Genomic DNA, 7,098 nt, shown 5'->3' with positions numbered 1-7,098 from the left:
TTTCCATGTCACCAGTGGCCAGTTGGGCTACCGCATTGATTTTTTAGGCTTTACCCAAAGTGGTGACTTCTTCTCTTCACTTTGACTTGGGTTTCAGCTAAATAGCTTCCAGGGATGCAAGGAAATCTTGGCAAGGCCCCGAGAGCAAAATTTTCTAAACAAGAGTGAGAATTATGACCCCACCTGCTGTAGCTTACCTTTCCTCTTCCCCACAAAGCACGGTTTCTTCATTGAAAACGTGGCCAAATGCTGGGGAAATGCCCTGATCCTTATCGTTTTCTGGGACCAGAGAGACAGAGATCCAAATGGCTAGGGGAAAGGGGGCTCATTCACATGCCACGCTTCTCCCGCGACAGGCCTTTGCAAGGGCTGCTCCCTCCGCCTGCAACACGCCCACCCCCATGCTCTCCTCCTCACCTAATTCCAGCACCTCCTTCAGATCTCAGCACAGGTCACTTCCCCAAGTCTGGAGCAGATTTCTTCGTCAGGTGCTCCTCACAGACACAAGTCCCCATGCTTAACATTCTGTTTACTTTATAACAATTCACCTATGTTTTGAGATGATTTGATTATGATCTGTCTCCCCACCTGAACTCTAATTTCCACAAGAGCAAGGACCGTGGTTAATTTCGCTTACCAACATAGCTCCAGAATTTAGCGTATTGCTTAGTACACAGTGGATGCTCAATAAATACTTCAATGAATAAATCAACGAATTCTATTTTACTGAGCAATACAAACTCATTTAATAAACATTTTTTGAATAAATTAACCAATATCCTTAAAACCAGCATAATATTAGTACCTACTTAACAGTACCTATCTAATAAAGTTATTAGAATTACATTGGTAACGCAAATTACGTTCTTCAGTACCTAGCACACAATAAGCACTCAATAAATGTGAGTTAACCTTGTTATTCATAGCGTTATCTCCATAACGGGAAGATATTTTGAATTATTATTTAAACCGGGGTTTCTTCTCTCCATTTTCTGGTAACTCAGCCCTTCTTTCAGCCTTTTTTTCCCCCTATTTTTCAGATGTGGAAAAACTGGCTCAAAGAGACCCTAAGATGTACAGCGGGTAAGTGGCTGAGCTTAGATTCCAATCCACATCTCTCAGACCCCAGAACACTGGTGTTTCATCCAGTCCTCAAACCATCTAGCAATGGTCAAATCAGGAGACTAATAGGAACTCAACTTTATTCATCGTGAAAGATCAACTTTTTTACTTGTCCCCTGAAGAGAAAGTATCATTTTACTGAGGAATTGCCACCATTAGAAAAAGTACTTAAAATGATAATAATCTCATGCCCAACTAAGAAATAAAGTCTCCTTTTCTATTGTAACAGAGACAATGGTTTATCGATGCACTATTGGAAACAGTTATCTTTATACTTAGTTTGTGCTGTAGCTCACCAGAAGTTGCTGCCTCAGCCAATTATTACTTAAAGATGGTGATTTTCTTTCCATTTTGTTTGTCCCAAGAAGTATATTTTAAAAGTGAATAGGAGGCACTATTCGAAAAATCAATTATGTATTTCCATTTTAATGTAAACATTTAGTATCCAAAACTCTGGCTCACCATCTCGTTAGCATCTGAATGCAAAGCACCATTGCAGACCTTTATTTTAAAACCTTTCTTTTCCCCAGGCATAGAAAGGAAATAGAGCAAAATTGTCACACCAGCAGGTAGTTGACCAAATGCGACCATCACGACAGGGAGTGAGGGGCAAACTTTCAGAAGAAACGGGAAATTATAAGGTGACATTAAATCCATCTTCCCCAAGGAGCTGCTAAGGTGTTTATTTACATTTTTAGGTAATCTTTCAAGCTCTGTTTTGCAAATATGCCTCTGAAAAATAATAATAAATAAGAAAGGGGATTTTACGATGGTCAATTTAGGCCCTAAGTGGCTAACGTTCCCTTTTCTCTATTTTGAGGCATTACTCCCTCTGAGGTAGGTTACTAGAAAAGGCCCATTGGCTGAAATCTGCAGGGTCAGAAAGGAAAATTCTGTTTGAAGCCCAATGCTTGGGTTTAAATTTTTTCTCCCCTGGTGAGCTGGTGTCCTGTTTCCAAAGCCACAAAAAGCAGCCTGAACTCTTTCTGAGAAATATTCAGCCTTCTGCAGCACACACCCAGCATGCCAGGTGCTTGAGGCAATTTAGGCTGAGTGCAAAGTGCTCCATTTCAGGCTGAAATCACGCCAAAGACTCCTTACAAAAGCGACATTCAGCACCTCCGATTCCACATTCCATTCTGTGCATTGTCTGCCACAATTACCCAGGATTCCAAAAGCACTTGGCCACATTAAATAAAATCAGGAAAGAGAAACAATAGCAAGGAACTGCTTGAGGACACAAAACTGGAATTATGAAGAGAAGCACAGCCAGAGATGTCAGTTGAGCTCCGAAAATAGACATGGCTTAATGAGCAAGAGGGAGATTGAGTTTCTCCAAAAATGCAGATTGAACCAGGTAAGAACTAGATTATCCCACTCCAATGATGCGCTGCACTTAGGTTCAGTACCTTTGGAGGGCTGTTTGCCAGTACTTTCTAGAACTAAAAAAAATACTCATGCCCTGGGATACTGACATTTCTCTTCCTGGCATCTATCCTAGAGAAAAATGCAGATAGATGTGATGCACACAGGGAAGGAACGATTTTCAAAACTGAGTTGCTTGGAAAAGCCAAGAGTTGGAAAATAATCTAATATCCATCTACGGGGTATAGTGACAAAGTGGAATACTCTGCAGCAGCAAAGGGACTATGCCCTCATCAGGACAGATGATAATATCCACACACACCTATCCAAGAGCTGAGATGTTCCAGAAGCTCTCCTTAGTGCCTCACACACACTGAACCACTTAATCCTTATGACAGTCCTTTGAGGGGTGTCTCAGAGAGCCATGGGGGCACTGAGATGTTAAATAACCTGCCCAGGATCACGCGAGCACACAGGGCATTTAAACTCAGGCCGTCTAGCTCCTAAAGTCAACTTGCTTCTTAAGGAATCTTAAAAACCGATTTTCACACAAAAAATGTGGCATGCCGATTTCCATTTCGGGGGCTCTCCCACTGAGAGTGGATCTGAATGAGGGCCCCCTAGCCACTGTGAAAGCCATAAAGGAGAAAGAGGATGACTTAAGTCCCTCTGATCCCGTGCTCTCTCCGGGGCGGGGAGGGGATCTTAGGCTAGTGCCTGAAGGCTGAAGTGAACCAGACGATTTCTGCGGCTACACACTCTGTAATTCCTGATGGTATTCCTCTGCAAGCTGGTCCTCCGGTCCGTCATTCATTCCATGTATCCCCATAGCCTCCTAATATATATTCTCTTAGTTGAAGAAAGCCAGAGTTAGGTTGCTGTCCCTGGCCAACAAGGATGCTTGTTGACATACTCACTATACACAAGATAGTATAGATATGGGAACTAATGAGATACCATCGGTCCCTGTGTTCAAGTTGCCCACAGCCTCGCAGGAGAGTTCAGAGCGTTCCCATTTAGTGCTTGGTTATATAGTATCCTCCTTCCCCACAACCTCAAAAAGGCAACATCTGATTAGAACTGAGATGAGTGAGAAAGGCAAGAGAATAATAACTAAATCAATGACATCTGACCTCTCTGCACCCTGCAACCCTGTTCTGGAGACCAGAGACCGTACCCGAGCTACATCTTATGGGCCTTTTTAGAAGTCTGGCTAATTAATGGCTGTAAAAGCAGTTTGGACTTTGCAAGCCTTTTATAATGTGCCTCATTTAGATATAATGGGCTCAAGATTGCCTCTGGCATCCTCAAGAAAATTAAAAATCCAGTAGGCAGTGGAATTGCCTCTACGTGGTTTTCCTATTACTTTTATTTTTATTATGATTGCAAATTGTAGCATTACTAATGGTACCTTGGACGAGAAAGCCTTTCCAGGGAAGGTCTAGCTGTTTCCCCACGTCCACAGCATGATTTATTGGTTCTTTAGCCAGCGGCATGCTGGCTCCTTCCACATGATATCATTTAACTCTTGCCAAATCGAGGGGAGTTGAGGGGCTCCTGAACATGAGGAGTCACTCCTAATGTGGGGCCACTGCAAACAGAGACACCATTCATCACCCTCCGGCCTGACAATACAAGTCCTAATTGGTATTTTTCTAATCCCTGGCTCCAGACAAGCAGGTGTCTGGCGTGTGTGAGCTGAACAAGGTTTGGTATTCGGGAAGTCTGGGTTAGCATGCGGTGCAGAAAGATGGCAGTGTATAAACTGGGCAGAGGAGGCATGACTAATAGTAATAATAACAATAATAACTCTACCCACCAGGATCCTCAGTTGCAAGTAATCGCAGTACCTCTACCAAGTTTAACAGGAAAAAAATTGTTTAATGATATCGAAATTTTCTGGCATCTCCAATGAGGGCCAAAGAATCGTGATCAGGGGTTAGATTGCCAGGAATGAAACCCAAAGTAGACCATTTCAGCAAAACAACTGCTACCACTCCTCCTGATGGACACCTCAGCTAACATTAGTGACTCTGGGTTTGAAAGGCCACCTCTGCTCCCTCCTCCCGCCGCCGACCACTGCTGCTCCTAAAACGCTGGGTATGTTTGCTACCTGCTCACTCAAAGATGGATTCCACCCATACCTGTTTACCAAGAGTGCTCACCTCCAGACTGAAGTTTTACACAGGTGAATAAGACTGACAGGATTAGGTCACCGGCCTACCCAGGGCAGTAGGAGAGGCGCAGAGAGCAAGAGAGTGTATGTTTAACAGAGAATTTAAAAGCAATGTCATAAAACTGACTACCATCACTCTGCTTTATATTACGATCATGAGCCAGTAATTTTAAACCATGCCAAAGATATAACACACGTCCAGGTGGGGCAGACCATGCCCACCTCTCTTCCTTGGTCGTGCCCTGGGTTAGTTCACATTCCTGTGCCCCAGCTACAAAGAAGCGGCTACATAGTATACACATCTGTCAGTGGGGATGACAACAGAACCTACCTCAGAGCGCCATTGTGAGAAAAATATGAATTGATAGTGTAGATGTTGTAAAGATGTCACTTCTCTTCAATTGATCTAAAGACTACAATCCCAATAAAAATCCCAGCAAGTTTTTTGTTTGGGTGGAAATTTACAAGGTAATTCTAAAATATGTGCGGAAAATCAAAGAGCCAAGATTATCACAAAAAAAAAAAAAAGAACAAAGTCGGATGAATTTCGCTACTGGGTATCAGGAGTTACTATAAAGCCAGAGTAATTAATGGAGCATGCTTTGATAAAAAGAGAGATAAATGAAACAGCACAGAGAGCTCAGAAACAAATCCACATACACAAAGACACTTGATTTATAACAAAGGTGCCACTAGAGAGCAATAGAAAAACAGTGACTTTTTCAATAAATGATGTGAGGTCAATTGGCCATCTACGTGGAAAAATCTGAATCCTGATCTCTACCTCCTGGTATGCACAAAAATCAATTCCAGGTGGACTGCAGATCTCAATGTGAAAGGAAAAAATAATAAAGCTTCTAAAAGACAATACAAGAGAATCTCTTGAGCTCGAGTTTGACAAAAATGTCTTAAATAAGACACGAAGGAACTGGGATGGGTGAAGCCCCATTGTGCAGTTGGTTCAGAATAAGGGGGACCCCACAAATCATAATCCTCAGCTAAGTCCCATCCCTTAAAGATTTACTGCCTTAGAACCTTTTTACGGCTCAGAATGTTCAGGCAGACGCACTCCAAAGGAAAAGGAATTGCCCATGATGCTCTTCATGGAAAGCATCTACGTGTATGCTACTTTGGCAGAGGCGGTGACTCTGGTGTCATATATAGTGATTGTTTACTATGTGCCAGGCACTGTGCAAAGCATTTTGCAATCATTTTCTTATTTATCTGTATTTCAGCCAGTGGTTGATGCCTGAGAGTTGGTCACCATGGAAACTACAACACAAGAAAATCTATCTTCCAATTTCTCTCCACTACCTCATCCTTTAATATCTGAAAATTTTAATTTGCAAAATTAAGACATAAAGAATCAATCATGAAAGTGAAGTTGAAATGAGTGCTTCCTGCTGTCTTGTTTTGTTCAACTTACAGTCAACCTTATGATCAAGTTGATGACTTCAACTTTTAAAGATACATTCCCATACTTTCCTCACAGAATCTCTATAAAATAGCTATAGCTGCCATTGTAACTCCCATTTCCAAATGGGTAAACCGGGCACAGAAAAAGGTCCTATCCGGGTTTGGGACCAACGCTAAACATGGATAGCCATATCCAAACAAATACAAGAGTTGGCATGTTTTGCAAAGGCACGTTGAAGTGAAGAATAGAATTACTAGATCTGAGATTGCCCCCTTGCAGATAAGTAACCGCAGAGCGTGAGGCAGGAATGTATTTAGCCTTCACTTCATTGAGCCTAGTTCAGAAACTCTCCACCTCATTCCTAAACTGGTTCTCCTGCCTCCAGTTTCCAGACATCTCATAGCAACACTTTCAGATTTATCTTTCCACAACGGAGTCCTGATATGCCACTTCCTTGCCCTGAAACCATCAACGGTGCCTTTTTACTTTGTTAAAAATATATTATTTGTAATCAAACATCAGAAACAAATCTTGTCTCAAATTTGGACACTAGCACTTAACAACTGAATGTTTTCGGTCTGCTTACTTAACTTCTCCGAGTCTCAGTTTTCTTGTCTGTAGAATGGGGCTAAGGCTAAGGTTGATGTGAGGGTAAAAAGGGATATTTTAAATAAAATGACTGAGTGTATTCAGGTTCCAAAAGATAAAACGAAACATTTGATTCATTTAGCAATAAAACCATTCTTTTTTTCTTTCCTTCCTTCGTTCGGTCCATCCTATCCTTCTGTACTTCCTTCTCTTCCTTCCTTTTACTTTTTAGATCTTGCTGTACACCAAGTCCCGCACTTACACTTTTCATGCATTATAGACACAAAGAAACTCAGAGGTGTCACCCAGCTGGTAAATGGTAGAATTTAGTTTCAGACTCAGATCTCTCTGTCATACTTGCTATACCCTGACCACCTACATCAAAATCATCTGGGAGGCTTGCAAAAAAAAAAAAAAAAAAAAAAAAGCA

Source organism: Pteropus vampyrus, unplaced genomic scaffold, assembly GCF_000151845.1.
Source record: "Pteropus vampyrus isolate Shadow unplaced genomic scaffold, Pvam_2.0 Scaffold23, whole genome shotgun sequence".
Classification (NCBI taxonomy): domain Eukaryota; kingdom Metazoa; phylum Chordata; class Mammalia; order Chiroptera; family Pteropodidae; genus Pteropus; species Pteropus vampyrus.
Note: the sequence above shows the minus strand (reverse complement) of the source record.